The 19183-nt window shown below is 37.5% G+C and overlaps 1 protein-coding gene and 1 long non-coding RNA gene across 14 annotated transcripts in view; one reads left to right on the top strand and one right to left on the bottom strand.

Annotated features, from left to right (window-relative positions):
- LOC140691549 (uncharacterized) overlaps nt 1–1118 on the bottom strand; it is a 30713-nt gene extending 29595 nt beyond the window's left edge. Inside the window, exon 1 of the long non-coding RNA XR_012067266.1 lies at nt 982–1118. This is a non-coding gene — a long non-coding RNA (uncharacterized lncRNA). The remainder of the gene's footprint in view (nt 1–981) is intronic.
- The window catches only part of ABI1 (abl interactor 1), a 99901-nt gene that overhangs the window by 44433 nt on the left and 36285 nt on the right, over nt 1–19183 (top strand). The window lies entirely within an intron of this gene.

The following is a 19183-nucleotide window of genomic DNA, read 5'->3' as shown; positions in this document are numbered from 1 at the left end:
TAGTTCTAAATGCGGTATGACTGTATTTGTGGGACTCTGTAGAAGCTGGTTCTTGTCATTTTCATGATTTAAAAATATTTTTAAAGGGTATTATGAAATTGTATAATATCCTTAAAATCATGAGGAAAACATGAAAAATTTCTCAACTTTCCTAACAAAATAGTATTTTTTATCTTCAACTTAATTAATAAGACTGATATTTGACGGGGGTTAGGGTATAGCTCAGTGGTAGGGTACTATGCTCAGCCCGCACAAGATCCTGGGTTCAATCCCCAGTACCTCCATGAAGAAATAAACTAATTACCCACCCCCCAAAAAAACTGATATCCAACCTAAACAGTTGCTAACTTTCCATTGTTTTTCTTGTAAAGATTAAGGCCCAACAATCAAATGATTTAGGGCAAATTTCCTCACCTCCTTTTTGGAGGGAGGACACCTTTATTAACTCAGATTAATGAAGCATTCTTGCTTTAATTATAGTTATTAACAAGGTGAATTTAGAGAGGAGCAAGCTATAGTAAAGGTGTAGTAAGATGGGGTACAGATTATTCTCTGTAAGTGCATGCTACAGAGCACATACATGTTTATTTGAGGGAGTTGAGGGGCTAAACCTTGTTTTGGCAGTAGACTTTATCTTACTATTATCTAAAATAAAATTCTCTCAATTCCTATGTGGATAAACATTTTGTATTCTGCCATGGACTCTTAGAGCACCTAGCATAGTACCTGGTACTTAATGTGGGCTTTTATGCTGGTTGAGGGAATTTTTGAATTTTGATATGTATTATGCATTATCTGAAAATTTTGAGGTTAAATAAAAATACTCTAAAATGTAACAAAGATTTGTGATAAAGCTTTGGTCCTCTCTCCTTCCACCCTTTTATGTATGTATGTGTGCGTGTATTAGCTATATTTATGTTAATATGATTTGTATCATTAAAATATATGTATATTAACTTTTTTTAAAGAAAATGTACTTACCTTGTCTCTAAGAGGCAGTTATTAGCTTTTGGTGTGGTACTAGAGATGCATGCCATCAGATGACTAAATGATTTATGTTTATTTAAATAATCTAGTGCAGGGATCAGTAAAATGATCCATGTAGGCCGAATACAGCCCTTTCCCCATTCTTGTAAATAAAGTTTTATTGGAACATAGCAGTGTTCCTTTGTTTACATATTGCTATGGCTACTTTCACCACTACAGTGACATAGTTGAGTAGTTACGACAGAGATCATTTGGCCTACAAAGCCTAAAATAGTTACTCTCTGACTCTGACCAGAAGAAGTTTGCTGAGCCCTCAGATAGTGTTAGACAGTTATTTCAAAGAATTTGAAAAATGTTCTTAGGGTTTGATACCAGTTTCTCCAACTACTTAACGGTAGGTAGCTTTTTTTTAAGGTAATTTTTCTGCAGGTTGATTTGCTGATGTTTCTGAATGAGCTAGGAATTGTGAGGAATAGGGCTTGTGCAGACTGCATGATGATGCAGATTCTACAAATTTATGGCTTCGTTCCTTGTATATCCTCAGCATATAGAAGTTAGCTTGTATAAGAAATGATGAAAAAGTTCCACGAAGGGCTGGTGTTCTGATGCCAACTGGTATACCGCAGTACCTTTCTGACACCAAGCCCCTGGAGTCTACACTGCCTTGACCTCAGATGCCAGTGGCAAGTCAGATCCCCATTCTACTCCCACTGCCAACCCTGATGGGTTTGCTGTTTTATAGCCAGTTGACATCATGTTAGGAAAGTAAAACTCAGATTGAAAACTGCACCCTGCTTGATGAACCAGGGGGCAGAGCTCATGGTGACAACAACTAGAAATCAGAGGAAAGAGACCTGAAGAGAGGAAGCCCCCAGTTTTGTAGTAAGAGTTTGACCATATCACAGTCTGGCCCTGAACTATGCACATGTGGAGCAAACTGCAAAAATGCCAGCCAAGGCTCAAAGAAGTGAACAGAGATTTCAGCAGCTACCCTCTTAGAGGAGACAGTTTGGAGTTTAAGTTCAGCTAAGTTTACACAACACTTTTCTGAGGACTACAGCAGGATTTAGAGTTTCTATCAGATATCGTTTACCATGTACAGGGTGTATGTAATTATTAGACCTATGAAGAAATGGGTAAAAGTGACCAGAACTGAAGATCAAATTTAGTTGGGTATTTGCCAGATCAACCCTTAGGTGATGTACATGTTGGACAAATAACTATTTCTTTGTTTGACCAAGCCTGAATTCAGGGGTTTGAAACTTTTTATGGCTAAAGGGAATTTCAAAAGACTGATTCTAGTTTCATTCTTCAGTATTTTTTCTTCTGTATCCTAAGCTACACTTGGCAGTTTGCTGGTCTCTTGTGCTTCCCCTCCTTGTTGGTGTGCTTCCTCCCTGCAAGTCATTACTTGTTTAGCATGGATGAATCAAGGTCCAGGAAACAGAAACCACTCTAGGTGTTTTAAGCGGAAATTAGGTCTCCATGAATAACCCCCAGCACTGTAAGAACTGACCCACTAGGGAAGCTGTAACCTCTGATGGTGCCATCGATGGAATTACTGAGTTGAAGAACTTGATTCGGGGATTTCAAACCAAACTTGCAAAGCTGCTGCCGCGCTGCCTCCTGACCCTCACGCAGCTGCTGACTGGGCTTTGAGTTGTGGAGTCCAGCTGTTGCTTGCACGGCAGTTGCTCCTCAACACCCGAACCGTTACAGAGTGGATACTGAAGCTCCACTTCAAAAAGAAAAAATCTCATTTCTTGACTTGTTTGCCAACAGAAAGTAATAAAAAAAAGGGATAGGAAGAGATCTCTATCTCACTCTCAATTTCCATATCCCAGGAAAGTGTGTTTCTTTGACAGATCAGAAACTGTATCTGGAAGCCTAGCTCTGAGAAGAAAAGGATGTTTTTAGCTTTTTAGTTGCTTCAGGAAGGTGCTCCTGGGGTGAGGGTGGGGAGGATGAAATGAAGATCAGGTGAGCTAGTCTCGCAGCATGCATGGATGTCACCCACAGTCCCTTAGCACTTGAAGCACGTGACAGGCTACATTTACTAGGTTGCATTGGTTTTTATTGTAGTTGGGGAGTTTTTGAAAGGCAGATTATGTTCTTATTCAGTTTCTATACTTCTAGAACCTAGCACGAAACCCACCAGATACTAAGCATTTAGTGTTACAGTTTTCATTTAAGAGGGGTTGATATGTATGCTATTAAGTACAATACATGGAAGTATTTACTAAACATTTGAAGGGGGCATATAGTTTGGGCGGTGTTGAAGGAGTGACATTTAAGTTGGGGTTTGAAGGGAGCCTGTGCATGTATCATCTTGACTTGGGGTGCAGGTGCACTCAAGCTGGAGGAAATGGCATTAGACAGAGACGTGATGGCTTGTTCAGGATGATGAGGATGTAGGTTTTGTTTGGAATAAGGAATGTACCTGGAGGTTAATTCTGAAAAGTAAATGTGAAGTTCTGAATTACAGTGCATTTCCCTTTGATTTGGTTTCCCTGACGAGGCTAAAAGGATGGCTTGTGGTGCATTAGTGGGGTAGACAGGTCCTTTTGCTTTTTCTGTGCTGCTCACATCTGCTTGGTGGGAAATACACATACGGCTCCTGAATCAAAGCACCATGCTTAACAGAACAAGAGAGAATCAGTCTTCTTTCAGCATCATCAGATGGCAGACTGATGTGATTAAGCTCTGAAGCAAAGGAAAGAGTATCCTTTGGATATTGGAGACTCTGTTCTTTACTTTCAAGGCAAACAACAGGCCATCTTGCCTCTGTTCAATATGTTTCTGGAGAAATGAATCACCCAAGCCCACGTTCTGCCTCAAATAGTCTGCAGTATTGAGGGAGCAAACCTCCAAACCCCTCCCTGTTGATCACAAAGTTTAGGTTAAACCATTTTTTAGTTCTGTCCTCATTAACAAATAGTATAACAAGGGATTGCTCTCATCTCACTTAGAATAAGGGCTCTGTTTCTAAGAAAGGAGCTTTGGGACCTCCCTTCTTCTAGTCTGATTGTAAGTAGCTGGTTTGGATGTCTCTCTCCAGATCTTCCGATCTCTGGGTTGTCTGTAAGCCATTCACCAGGTGCAGCTGGAACCCCCTAATCAGTTTCTGAGTCTTTACAGTTGCTAATCTTGTTACAGAGCCTGGAAATGGTATTTCACTTCCTGTGATTTAAACTTCAGACATCTTAGCATGGCCTAAAAGGCCCCTTGGTCTGGTTTCTTCCAGCTCTCATCACATTCCTGCTACGCTTAACTTCTTGAAGTGTTCCAAACACAGCATGCAATTTTGTTCCTCTTTGCTTTTCCATAATCTGTTTGTCTTACTTGGAATTAACTTGTTCCGTCTCTGTTCTGCTTAACACAAGCACCATCTGAAGTCTTCACTGATTAGCCCAGGGTAGAGTTACTGAGTCTTTGCACTGTGCTGTCTGACTTGTTCCTGCTTTTATTAGTGACATGAGGTACATGTCTGTCTCCCGCTTGCTCTCTCTGTAAAGGTAAAGGCCATGTTTTATTCATCTCCATAAGGAGCATGCGCTGACCGATTGCGCCACCCGAGCTCCTCCTCATCTCTGTGTCCTCAGTATGTAGTAACTGGTGCTTAAGAGGTGGTTTGAAAAGTATTTTTGGGGAAGAGCATTATAACTCAGTGGCAGAGTGCAAGCTTAACATGCACAAGGTACTGGGTTCAATCCTCAGTACTTCCTCTAAGCAACAACAACAAACCCAGTTACGTCCCCCTCAAGAAAAAAATGAGATCAGCGCTGTATGGTCTGCTTTGAAGTCACAAAGACCTGGGTTTGAGTCCCAGTTCTGCCAGCATGTGATTTGTTCAGGTTACCTAACTTGTTTGAGTTTAGTTTTCTCATGTGCACAGTTGAGACAATTGTGCTGACCCTAGAGATGAAATAAAGAATTGCATGTAAAGCATTTAGCCTAACCCAGGGATGTAAGATGTTGGCATTATTAGTCATCATAGCTGATCATCCATTCTTTCTCTTATATTCACCCCCTCTTGCATTCCCCTTTCTAGTCAGCATAAAGCATATTTTGTTTTTTCCCATCTTAAAAAAAAACCTTCCTTTAACATACATACCCTTTGAGATATTACTTCTTTTCTCTTGACAGTTCACAGCGTAAGTTCTTGAATCTGTGAACTTGTAGCAACTTCTTCCTCGAAACATACATATGCCTCAATCCATTGTGCTTTGATTTTATCTCCTCCTACTCCATGGATGTTGCTTTTGCAAAAAGCAGAAATGATGTCTTTGTTCTAAATCTACAAGTATTTTTTTCTTTATCTTGGTCTTGTTTTTGTTTGTCACACGTGACAAATTTGTGATTGTGTTTATTTGTATGTTTACTTATATAATGCTTGCTCCTTCTGTTAGAGGTAAGTTTAAGGATGACAGGAACCTCACTGGTATGAGGTTGGTTCATCACCATGTCCCTAGTGTCTCCCATAGAGTCTGGCAAGGAGTAGATCCTCAAGTCTTTAAATTATCAGTGTGGCACTTTAGAAAGTCTGTAGTCCTTTGGGAATATGGCAGAGGTATCAGTGTTGTTTTTAGAAAGTTCTCCATTTCCAAGAAAAATGAATGTACCCTAGTGTAAATATTGAATTATCAATGATTTGGTTCAGAATCTTAAACAGAGTACTTAATGTGGTCACTGAAAATATTTTTGCCTATCTGTTCTCTGAAAAAGTCCAAGCGTGAGAATTAAATTTAAAAAAAATGCTGAAGTGGATTAGAAGCTGTAATTATCAGGGTTTGATTCTTCTCACTCTTACACTCTGCCTTGCAGTGCTGGTGAGAACCAGGCAGGAGCTGGTCAGCAAATAGGAGCGAGAATTGACTTTTACCATTAAAAAGAAAGTCTCTGTGCCTTTTACCTTTATTAAAAATGCACACCCACCTCTATCAGAGGACAGTATGTCAGTCCTTAAACCTTGCCTTCATGGTACTGACACCAGCATGATCTTGTCTCCCCTTCACTCTCTAGCGTCATTGCTTTCCCTCCCTCCACACCCTGCTTCAAACCTCCTCACTCGTTTAGTGTGCCAGCCTCTGTAGTGTCTTTGCTCGCAGTGTCTGTCTTCCTGAGTTCCTCTGCCTGGGTAACTCCTGCTCGTTTTTTAGGCCTCGTCTTGCCTCATGGAAACCTCATCCTTGGTTCCAGAAGGCTAGGTTTGATCCTTCCTAGTACTTCTGTGCCTGCTCCTACTGCTACGTGAGATAACTTGTTTGATCCTCTTGATCTGCTGTCTCTGCCCTGGTCTTTGCCCTGGAAAGCTTACTGTGCGGATTATGTCAGTGGGCATCTGTGACTTCTGGCTTGAGACAGAGTGCAGCCAGTGTGGCCACGGGCAGGTCGGAGGCAGTGAGGAAGACAAGCTCAGAATACTTAATTCCGTGGTTTTCCACATGATTTCTTCCGTGTGGGCTGGCTGTATCCCAAGGCAAGTCGTTATTCCCCTCCAGGTGGCCTTTTCTATGTGACTGTCTCTTCCCAGTTCTGACAGTCCCTCCTGTCCTTGTCCTTTTAGATTTAGGGGTGCTGTTCCTGCCACTGCCACTAGTTCTTACCTTCCTTTCTGTTCCCCTTTCCCTCACCATTCCTTTGTGTTTAGTTCCTCTGTGTTATAAGTGCTCTTGGAACTTCTTAAATTGGACTGTTTCATCGGTTTCTGAGTGGAAGTCTGGCTAATAGAGCCCTCCGTGTGTTGGTTCTGATACTGCTCTCCCCCCCCCCCCCCGGCCTTCGCCCTGACTTAGGGAAGCAGGAGGCTCGGTTGGTGAGGTTCTAAAGCGCCCTCTTTCCACTTGAGACAGCACTGCTTTTGTTTACTGAGATTCTGTGTAAGAGTTGACTTGAAATTAGGATTGAACAGCAAAAACGTTTGAAAATCAGTGCCGGCAAGGAAAAATATCTTAAAATCTTTTCAACAGCACTTAAGGCTCTTTAATGGCCTGGCACCTGCTTTTATTTTTAGCCTTACCTCTTACTTCTAACCCATCCTGGACTTCTAAGTTCCAGGAAGGATATATCTCTCTGCATGTCAGTGTCCTGGCTCACATTATTACAGGCATGTTTCACCTGGCTAACTCCCACCCTAAATTTTATAAAATTCTATTAAAAGGTGGGTTTTCCCTAATGCTCCTTTCTGTCCTGCCTCCTACCTGCGCACATATTATTCGAATTCTCTTTTTTATAGCATCCTATACTTTGCTTTCATAGCATTTGTTATTAGAATGACATAATTTGTCCTATACAGTGTCTGCCCTCCGTAGGGTTCTGCTGTGATCATTGCTGTAGTCCTGCTACCTGGCGTGTGTGCACCCATTTATTCAGCAAGTAAAAGGGAAGGGAGTTACAGTGGAAGGTCACAGAATCTCTTCAGAGAAGCTCATTGCAGAGACTTCAGAGCCATTAGAATTGGTCAGTTTTGAATGGGGCCGTCCTCTTTTAATTTCAGTTGATAAAAAAAAAAATCACTGTACTTTTTTTTTTTTTTTTAGAGAAATCTTATTTGGTTGTGGTCCTCTAGATTAATGGAACAATGATCGCTAAATTACTAGCTCATTGATTACTGAATCAGTGAGCTTAAAAAAAGTCTGATTCTCATTTTTATGACTAAGTAGTAAAGATGACTTTAAGTATTTTTTGGGGGGTAGTTTTTTTTTAAATTCATGGAAAAATTGCAAGTACAGGACAGAGAACTTTTTTGTTTTGAACCGTTTGAGAATAACTTGCTGTTCCAGTGCCGTTTCACCCCCAAATACTTTGGTGTGTATTTTCTAGACACAAGTACATGCTACTGTGTAACTATGATGTGATCAAAATCAGGTACTTAACACTAAGACATTGCTGCCGTTAATTGTCAAATTCTACTTAAACCTGCCCATTGTTCAGCAGCTTTATAGGAAAAGGATACAGTTCAGAGCATTTAGTTATCCTGTCTCCTTAGTCTTCTTCCGTCTGGGACAGTTCCTCAGTCTTTGCTTGGTTTTACCTAACCTTGATACTTTTGAAAATTATAGGCCAGTTAATTTGTCGAATGTCTGTCAGTATGAGTATGTTTAATGTTCCTTCATGATTGGATTCATGTGTTAAATTAAAGATGACTTTGGAGGCAATAGCTTCCTGTTTAAAAACTACTATCATTGTCTTAATTTTTTAAAGAAACTTTTTTGTTGTTTACTTTAAGTCTTTTCCTAAGTGTTTCTAATGTTAGGGCTTGTAAATCCATAATAACCTTTAAAGATAGGGGAAACCTGTAAAGAGCCTGGCATGTACATCAAGGCATAACATCCCTAAAAATATTTTTGTTAGAGATCCAACAGAATTGACTGTGATAGGAATTTTTTATTTTGGCTAATCAGGAATAATTTATTTTGCTACATTTTGTCATTAAGATCATTGCAGATTTAAAAATTCTTTGGCTTCTGAATTGCATTGGTGCTTGAGAACTTCTGAGACATAAATACGCATATTTAATTATGGCAAAACTTATTTCTAAAATTAAGGCAAGACTTATTTCTAAAATAACCCTCTTGGTTAAAAACAAATTACACACTTTAGCTCTCAGTTTTAGCTCTGAAATAATTTGAAAATCCAAATGAAGCAGTAAGAATCGCTGTTCTAAGCCTATTTTTAGTTATTTTTCCTTTTAGCTGGTTTCCTTTCTAGCCACCTGCAGTTTTATGCACAGTTGCATGTGTTCATTTTTTCTAAAACTGTCCCCCTACCAAGCTTGGCATGAAAGTGGCTTCTCTAATGTTTTTGATTTGTTCTTTTCGAAGAGCAAAGTATAAATTATAAAACCTTCATTGAGTAAATTCATGTAAAGATACTTTGATAAAACACAGCATTATTACAGAATACAGTGCTCTTCTGGCTTTAGGGTTTTTAAAAAAATAAGTTTATTTTGTCTTGATATTATTAATACACTACCTATTAATATATAGAATATATCTTTTTCATTCTTTTACTTTCAGCTTCTTCCTTTTTTTTTTTTTAAAGATTTGTCTCTTCTAAGAATAGCTGGATTTAAAAAAATTCAGTGTGATATTTCTTTTAACTGGGGCATTTATTGCATTTCACTTAATGTAGTTATTGATTTATTTGGATTCAGATGACCCACCATTATTTTGTATTTGGTATTCATGTCATCTATTCTGTTTTTTCTCCCTCCCTCCCAGTCTTTGGAAGCCTTACTGTCTATGTGTGCACGCATATGTGTGAGCATTTGTGTGTGTATGTGGCCTCTTGCTTATGGTGAATTATTTCCTTATGTGTTTTATAAATCTCGATTGTGAGCTCATGTTAAGAGCTCATCTTTTCTCTCTGCAGTTTAAGGGTAATCCCATTGATGAGATAAATTGAAGATATATTTCTAGACAGTTTCGTTCTGCCGAGTGTTCTAGGGATACTGTCAATCCAGGACTGTTTAGAGTTGTACCTGAAAACTTCATGAGAACATGTTATACTTTCTTGGACAGTAATTGCCTGCCCTCCCACCCTGGTGTGTGTGTGTGTGCGTGCGCGCGCACGTGTGTGTTATGTGTTTCCTAGAGCTGCTGTGACAAATTACTTCAAACTGAATGGCTTAAAGTAACACAACTTTATTATATTATAGTTTTGAAGCTTAGAATTATGAGGTGAGTTCACTGGGGCCAAAACTGAGATGTGGGCAGAATTGTGTTCCTTCTGGACGTTCTATGGGAGAGTCTGATTTCTTACCTTACTTTAGCTTCTAGAGGCCTCCTGCATTTCTTAGCTGGTGGCCTCTTCCTCCATCTTCGAGCCAGAAATGGCCAGTTGTGTCTTTTCCACACTGCATCACCTGATCTGCACCAACTGTCTTGCCTCCCTCTTTCCCTTTTAAAAGACTCTTGTGATCACATGAGTCAGTAATCCTGGATAATCTTCCTTTGTCAAGATCCTTTGTTTAATCACATCTGCAAAAAGTTCCTTTTGCCATTTCAGTTCTGCCTTCTCACCCTTCAGCAAGCCCAGGCCTTAACACTTTGTTTCCATTTGGCATAAAAGTCTGAGCCAGTGTGTTAGTGGCAGCCAGCCCCTATAGAGATGCTTCTAACGTGTGTTCTGCTCTGAGTTTTAATTCTCTCGTCTCCTTACTCTTACTGGATTATCTTTGCTCTATTTGATACTGGACTATGAATTTTAAAAATGCAGTGTCACAGTCTGTCAAGCATGTTTAGGCAGTTTATAGTGGGAGAGTTTTCAGATTATCTAATCTGCCATATTGCCTCAATTGGTATTCCTTATATTAGTAAGATATTACTGAGTTTTGATAAGATATAAAGTCTTATACTTATCTTTTAGTTTAGGATGCTTTTAATTTAGCTTCAAAAAACCCTCAAAACCTCAGTGAATTTCATCCTTGCACGAGCTTGTCATTTAACTGTGATTGAAGTTAGTTTCTCTATTTGAGCGCTCTGTTTTACTCTTATCAACAAACTGTATCTTTTTTCTTTAATCGGACCCAGCCTGTCCTGGGTTACTCTTGATTCTGCTACTTAACCAGACCAAGAATCTCTCTTACCACATCTTGTCACCTTTCTTGACTGTCTGGCAGGCGCTTCTCTTTCATTAAAAAACTTTATTTTGTATTTTTCTGTCTCATTTGAGCTTAAAGGCGTGTAGGTGTTATTCTCTGCCCAGCTGTTACCATTGGGCTTTATTTCACAATTTCCTCCCTGCCCCCAACAATACGTGAATGTGGTTACAAGCCAGTCAGGTGCGACCTAAGGGATTATAGTGAAAAGTTTAAGTACCGCGTCACCCCTTTCTGTACCCAGGCTTGCTCTCTAGAGCACTTACGTAGGAAGGACTGTATATCAGGCTCTTTACCCTTGTGAACATGTATAAATTAATTCATCCTCATAACAACCCCATCTCACAGATGAAGAGACTGATACACAAAGAGACTATGTGACTTAAGGTTAGGATCATAGAGCTGTTAAATGGCATTATTTGAACCAGGAAGTATGGTTTTAGAATCTGCTTGTTATCACTGTGCCGTACTGCCCTTAGTTTTAGACTGAAAATTATTTTCCATCAGTCTTGTAAAGGCAATAGTCCATTCTTTCTAGCTTCCAGTGTTGTCATTGAGATGTCTGATGGGCTTCTGATTCTAGAGCCTTTGTATGTAACTTGTCTTTTCTCTCTGGAAACCTTTGGAATACTTATTCTCTTTAGCTGCGGTGTTTTGGAATTTCATAGGGTTATAAGCTTGTACTGGTCTTTCAAAAGTACTTTATGCTGGCACTTGGTGGGCCCTCTCAATCTGGGGATATGCTATGTTTTTGGGATCTAGTGTTGTTTCTTTGATGATTTCTTTCTCCTTGTATTCTCTGTTCTTTTTTGTTTTTTTCATTTTATTCAGATATTAGACCTTTTGAATCAAAATTTTAGTACTGTTTTTCCTTTCCTGTTTCTACATCTTTGGGAGACTTCCTCAACTATAAATTCCAGTATATCAGTTGTTTATATTGTTAACTTTTACCATTTTTTTCATTTTCAAGAATTTTCATGTCCTTTTTCACAAGTTGAATTCTTACTTAATAATGAATTATCTTTTAACTCTTATGATAATATAAACCCTTTATTTAAAAAAAGTATTCCTCTAGTCTGCAAAAATTTTTTTCAGGCTCTTTTTTTCTATTTTATTTGTTTTAGTGCCCTCCCCCTCCAGCATACTGTTGTCTCAAAAGTCTGATGATCCTTGACTGTTTGCTTCTATTTAAGAATGAGGAACTAAAATGCTTAAGTAGAAAGCTTGGTGGGGTGATTGGGCTTTGACCAGAGACCCCCAAATCTTCAATATTTAGAAGTCTTGTGCCATTTTGTTTCTGCAGTGAAGAATTTTTCTAATTTATTTCATCAGAGTTGCATTCATGAGGGAAATTTGGAGAACATGGTGAGTGGGGAACTCGACTGTTCAGTACATAGACACTTAATTCTTCAGCTTTTAGCTTTATTCCTCACTTTTTTAAAAAGAAAACAATTTTAAGGGGGAGGATACAGCTCAAGTGGTAAAGCACATGCTTATCATGCATGAGGTCCTGGATTCAACCCCCAGTACCTCTATTAAAAAAAAAAAGAATAAAAATAAATAAAGTTAATTACCTCTCCCCCTCAAAAAACTAAAAAAAAAAAATTAGAAGTTATAAATAAATACAATTTTTAAAAAAAAGCAGTTTTATTGAGACATAATTCACATACCATACAATTTACCAGCTTAAAGTGTACAATTTGGTGGCCTTTGCTACAGTCAGAGTTGTAGATCCATCACCACAGCAATTTTAGAATATTGTCATTACCCGAAAAAGGAACCTCTTACATTCCTTACTTATCATAGGCTCCCCAATCCCTGCATCCTCTCTCTACCCAGCCCTCAGCAACTAGTAATTTACTTTTTAGCCCTGTAGATTTGTCTATTCTGGATATTGCATATAAACGGAATCACGTCCTTTGTGATGGCTTCTTTCACTTAGCATGATGTTTTAAAAGCTCATGCATATTGTAGCATGTGTCAGTGCTCATTCATTTTTCTTGCCAAATAATACTCTATTTTATGGAAATACTACATTTATCCATTTATTAGTTAATGGACATTTGGATTGTTCCCGCCTTTTGACTATTAGGGATAATGCTGTGAACACTTGTGTACAAGTTTCTGTGTGGACATATGTTTTCAGTTATTTATGATTATATACCTAGGAGTGGAATTGCTGGATCCTGTGGTAAATCTGCGTTTAACCATAATAGGACCTGCCACCTGTTCTCCAAAGTGGCTGCACCATGTTACATTCCCACCAGCAGTGTATCAGGGTTTCAGTTTCTCTACATCCTCACAAATGCTGTTCTACCCCCACCCTTGTTTTTAGTAGCCATTCTAGTGGATCTCAAGGTAGCTCATTGTGGTTTTGATTCTGTTCCTCACTTTTGTAGTCTAAAGAACCCGTTGCTTCCAAATTCTGAGCCTCTCAAGGGTTATTTTTTTCTTCTCGAATAAATTGCCTTGCTGTCTGCAGGTGTTTTGGGTTCTAGCTTCTTCTCTTGTTCTGTTCACTTAGTTCCTTTGCCTCTGATTCCTTTCTAGTATCCAGCAGTTTATTGAAAGTTTTTGTCCACCTATTTTCTCCTGTTATTTCTCTTAATCATTCAGGGGAGGAAAAAAAATACATATATATAAAAATTGATTCTTTGGCAGCCATTTTGGTGAAGTGTCAGGAGGGAGAGACAGTGTGTAATCCATCCTCTAAATTTAATCTCTTCATTTAATTTATCAACTTGTGCCTTTAAATATCCTTTCTGTATAAATGTGCCGAAATGTGGTCACTACTTGTAGGACCAGAAATACTCCTGTGATGAACATGTAAGGAATGAGGCTCCAAAAGGGTTAATATAATAAGTACAGTCCAAATCCTTTTAAAGTGTTGGATTTGACTCTTTTCTGATAATACTGATCTTCACTCCTTGTTATATGTTTAATACAGATAGCTACAGCATCTTAAGTGAAATAAGTAACAATTCTTAATGTCTAAGATTGCTTCTAAGATTTGTGTTTATTAGTAGCTATAGCTTTAACTGGTTTAATATCATCTAGTAAGTTTAACACTTGAATGTGGGTTGGAGAACAGAGAATAACAATTATAATAATAGAAGCTGACATTTATTTAGTTCTTTCCACATGCCAGACACTGTTGAAAAATGCTTTGTAGATATAAGCTCATTTAATCCTCATGTTAGCTCTGTGAGATTGATAAAATTCTCATCTGTCTGGTAAGAAAACAGGGCGTAGAGTAGTTAAGTAACTTACCCAAGGGTACACAGTTAGTAAATGGTAGAGTCTACTTCTAAATCTATGCAGTGTGGTTCCTGAGTATGCTTTTGAAGTCATTAGACTCTAATGCCTGACATTTCTACAGAATTTTAAATATATGAATCTCTTTTAAGAAGGGAGGACACTCGTGAAATACTAAAACAAATGTTAATGCTTAGGTAAGGAGTAGTAGGCTGGGAAATAAGTACAAATTCATGACCTGATATGTAGATGATAAAAGTGTGATCTAATGTTGTCTTTCAAGTTCATATCTACTTTAGATCCTAGTTTGGATCAAAAATGATTGTCACTAAATTAAGCACATAAAAAATTGTTCTTTGAGGTGGATACATAATTACCATGTGAAGTGTTCTACAGTGTGCAATTATATTCCTAAGCAGGAGGTGAGAAGACAGAAAAATGTCATTGGGTTTTACAAAAAAATTGAGTGTGGGCCTAAGTGTTAGTGACAGTTTTTCCCAGGATAAAGTATTTCGGAATAATCCTGATCCAAGTGTTTTATATTATGTTTTCCCACCAGAGTCTTATTTTGTAGCTCATCTTTTCTAAATAGATCTATTTTATAGTGTGCATATATAGGTCATTCTGAATCAAGTTCACTTCGCAGTTGATTGGGACCTTGTTTCAAGCTTATTGAACAAAGCTCTGTAACACAGAATTTTGGGCATAGGGCCATTTCCAGAGTCTGGTCCAAATAAGCAGTAACAGACAAAGATTGTCTCTCTCTTGGCTGAAGGCTCTCTGTGTGTGGCTTGTCTCAGGACTCCTTAACACTTTTTCTACCCCTTTTATACTCCTCTCCTTTTTGTATTCAGGGCAAAAGTGTTTTGGTTTTTATTCTGTAGTTACTCTTCAGCAAGCATTTATTGTGCCTTTACTTACATTACAAAGTTCTTTTCTTGAAACCTATAATGGCTTCCCTGTATTGGCACTGGCAGTTGTGAGGGTAATAGGCCTTCCGATACAATATTGTAGAAAATATGAGAAATATTAAGTAGTTTTGCTGTGTCATACTTCTTTCCCACCTGTCCTTCTGTCTTTTGATAATTAGAAAGGATTTTTTTCCTGGAGGATATGTATGTATGTATGTATGTATGTATTTATTTATTTTTTGGAGGGTATTTAAAAGAAGCATATTTTTTAAACCCCCACAACCCATCCACAACTTCCAAAAGTGGTAAGAGAAAGAGTATAATTAAAATAACATATTTCTATTCAATAATTTTAAGTAATCATATTTGAAAGGGTAATTTAAAAATCTTGTCTAGTTGTGAAATTTATCTTTTTATTTCAACATTCATTTTGGAAAATAATGTTTTTCTAAATCAAATCACTTTGGCTGTGTTTTAATTGTTCTTTCCTTTGAACCTTTCCACACAATTTATTTTACCTGCTCAATTCCTAGTCTGCTCATATTATAAAGGGCCCACTTGACCCTTTAGAAAGAAATTGTCGTTTGGTTTCCCAATTTATTTAGTCTTTCTTTAATAACTCTTAAGAGTAGAGTTCAACTTACTTTTATTCATGCTATTTAAAGTTTCCTCTGATCTCTAGATGGGTATTGTATTTTCATGCCTCTTTGCCTTTGCTTACAGTGTTGTTTTTGCGTGGATTTTCCTCTCTGCACCCCCTCCCTGTGTACTGTCTTCTCTTTGGCTGCCACGTACAGCTGGCTAACGTGGTAGGTTTCTTTTATGGAGTCTTCTGATGGTGCTCCAGGAATATTAGTCATTTTTTTCCTCTCGTGCTCTATTTGTGCTTTGTGTGCAATTAAAGACTTTTAAATAATTATAGTTAATAACATTCAAAAGAATAAATGCAATGTACATTATAAAATTTATAATAAAATAAACATCTAGGACTCTGCCACCAAAGTTAACTAGAAAATGGTCAGTTCTGTTTCTTCTGCCTATGTGTTTCAATCCATACTCCCAAGGGTATGTTTCTTATTTCCTTGCCCCTTTAAAAGTTTATCACATATATGTGAACCCTTAAATAATTATTAATTTTGTGTTTAATAAAAATAGATTGAGGCTGTATGTAGTCTGGCATGGCCTGCTTTTTTAAATTCAGTATTATGTTTCTACTGTTTATCTGTATTTCATACGTAGTTCATTCGTAGTAGTTCATTCTCATTAATGCAATATTTTAAGAATAAATGTGCCACTTATTTGTATTTACACTTAATGTGTCTGGAATTGTTCTTTTCCTTATAGTGTGAGATAGAGATTCATTCTCAGTATTTCTTTCTGTATGGCAAGCTATTTGCCCTGTTTAAATAATGCATTCTTTCCCCCTGTGCAATCACTGTAAGGTAACAAGTTTCCTTGTTATGAGTATGAATTTATTTCTGAGTTTTATCTTCATTTGAATTGGTCCATTTATTTAACCCTATTTAAGAACCCTGCTGTCTTAATAATAATAAACTAAGCAGGCAAGTTCCCCTTTCCACCCCCCCCTCTATTAAGAACCATGTCTTGGTCATTCTTTCCCCTTTGCCCTTCCATTCCATGAAAAACCCAGTTACGGTTTTTATTGAGAGGCACTGAAGCTTTAGATCAGTTTGGGGAGATTTGGCATCAGTGCAGCATTGGCTGGGAGTAGGGGAATGAGAGGTGTATCTGGCTGTGAGTAGATAGGGTGTGTTACACCTGGCTTTGTAGACCACACAGTTTTTTTTTTTCAGGTTAATCTGGTAAACCCTTACTTCACAAACCCTCATTTCACAATTTCCATATTTATTCCCTTATAACTACACAGGGAGAAAGTTTCTTTGGGTTTTATTCAGGGTGTTTTGATTATTTGGGGGATAGAATATTTCTATTGATCATTTTATGTTCCCCGTTGTTGTTATTCTCTGTCACAACTCTTTATATTATTCATACTTGTCATAGTATTGGGTTTTATTCAGGGTGTTTTGATTATTTGGGGGGTAGAATATTTCTATTGATCATTTTATGTTCCCGTTGTTGTTATTCTCTGTCACAAGTCTATATTATTCATACTTGTCATAGTAAGTCAGGAGAGCTTCCTAGTCGTGTTATATTAGCTCTAGGTTGTGCCTTTCAAATTCCAGGGTCTCGTTTACTTTGTGTTAGGCTTCTGCAGCTATGTCCTTGTTACCAGCTCATCGCAGTGCAGTTTCACTTCATGTGCAGAAAGTGCAATATAAAATATTAATAAAATTCAAAAAATTATTTTTGTAGAAGTTTGCCCTTTTTTCCTTTTTTAGTTTTATTAGGTAACATTAGTTTAACTCTACATAGATAATATATTACATGTAAATACATATATACAATATACTGCACATTTTTTTTTTTAGTTTACATATATGTACTGATCATTGTTTCTAAGAACAGATTAGAGGTTTAGCTTTTTAAACTTGCGGCTGATAGTTACCAAAGAAATAGATAACCGCAAAATAAGAATCAATAGAATGCAGTAATCCAATCTTAAAGGACAGTCAAATGTGCTTACACATATTCAAGAAATCAGTCATTTAAGTTATAAATAAAAGCAGTTCATTTGTGTCATTTTTTAAATTTTATTTTTGTTAGATTTCATGTATAAGTGAAATCATATTGCATTTTTCTTTCTCTTTCTGGCTCACTTCACTTAGAATGATGATCTTCAGGTCCATCCATGTTGCTGCAAATGGCATTATTCTATTATTTTTTATGGCTGAGAAGTGTTCCGTTGTATATATGTACCACATCTTTATCCAGTCATCTGTTGATGGACATTTGGGTTGTTTGCATGTCTTGGCTATTGTCAATAATGCTACTATGAACATTGGGGTGCATTCAAAAAATTATTTTTTAAATGTGAAGATTTCCTTCAAATTAAAAATTGAGGAACCATTGCATAATTTAAAAACTGAACAGGGAAGTTGTTAAACTATTTTATTGTCACTCAGTGTTTAAGCAGGAAACCAAAATACTGTCCTGTGTTAAGTGCAGTTCTTGAATTTTTATGAGTTTTGGATTATAGTCAGAGTCTTCACGAGTAGACTAATGCCTTACAAGGTGATTGCCCTGTACCTGTTCGTCCCATCCATTACTTCCAGATTTGTCTCATAGACATTCTTTCTGTTTATCACTTCTCCTTCAGGTGCTGAATCATCGAGCATGGTCATTTATAGGAACTTGTCTTTGAGTTTCTATCTTTTCTCTAGTTTGTTCTACTGATTCCCAGATCTGTAAGATCTGCTTTCCTCTTTCAAATGAATTTAGCCTTTAGGACTTAGTTACCTTGGAATCAATGAGTTTCTAGCTTCTAGAATCTTAGTGTTTATTAGACTGGGCTCTGAGGAGTTTTCTAAAATCTTTTTGTTGCTAGTGGCAAAACGGAGATGTGAACATAATTCATATTCATCCTCTTTCCTTTTTATTTTTTAAGATAAAAATTGTATGTACTTAACATGTACAACATGATGATTTGATACACGTGTACCTAATGAAATATGACAAACATCCAGCTAATTAGCATATCATCCTCACAGAGTTACCATTTGTGTGTGTGTGATGGGAGCACCTGAAATCTACTTTCTGAGCACGTTTCCAGGATTCAGTACAGTGTTATTACCTGTAGTCACTATGCTGTACATCGGATCTCTGGACTTAGTCGTCCTACACACCTGCAACTTTGTACCCTTTGACTGACATTTCCCCATTTCTCCTACTTCCCCACGGCTGTTAAACAACATTCTAGTCTCTGCTTCTAGTGTTTGACTTTTTTAGATTCCACATATAAGTGAGATGATGAAGTGTTCCCCCTCCGCTCCACCCCCGTATCTGGCGTGTATTTTGCTTAGCATAATGTCCTCTCGGTTCAACATTTATCGTGTTTCTGATTCATGGTGTGCTCTGTCCATGCTTTTATATTTATATTTTAGAAAATAATGTGCCTTAATTGCAGGGTTTTAGGCTGGATCATTTGATAAACATGTTTCAGATGTGGTTAACTTTTTTTAGTACTTTCTGTATCAAGCTATATTATAGGTTCTAATATTATCCCAGCCCCCATTTTATATAAACAAAATAGAATCTTAGTGAGTTAAAGCTTGTATAAAATTTCATGACTAGTAAGTGAAAGAGTCAATGTTTAAATCCAGGCTTTCTGGTTTCACGTTTGTGTGCCTTTTTAAACCAGTGGTTTTTACCTTGCTTCATTCATGGGTCTGGGGATTGCGGTAGGCTGCTCCCCTGGGCCTGCTAGTCGCCCTGAGTTCGGGCTACTCTTGAATTTTTTATCTTTATTATATTAGAATTGAAAACTAATTTTCTTTATATCAGACTGTTT

This window comes from Vicugna pacos, chromosome 35, assembly GCF_048564905.1.
Source record: "Vicugna pacos chromosome 35, VicPac4, whole genome shotgun sequence".
NCBI lineage: Eukaryota > Metazoa > Chordata > Mammalia > Artiodactyla > Camelidae > Vicugna > Vicugna pacos.
This window is presented reverse-complemented; position numbering and strand designations above follow the sequence as displayed.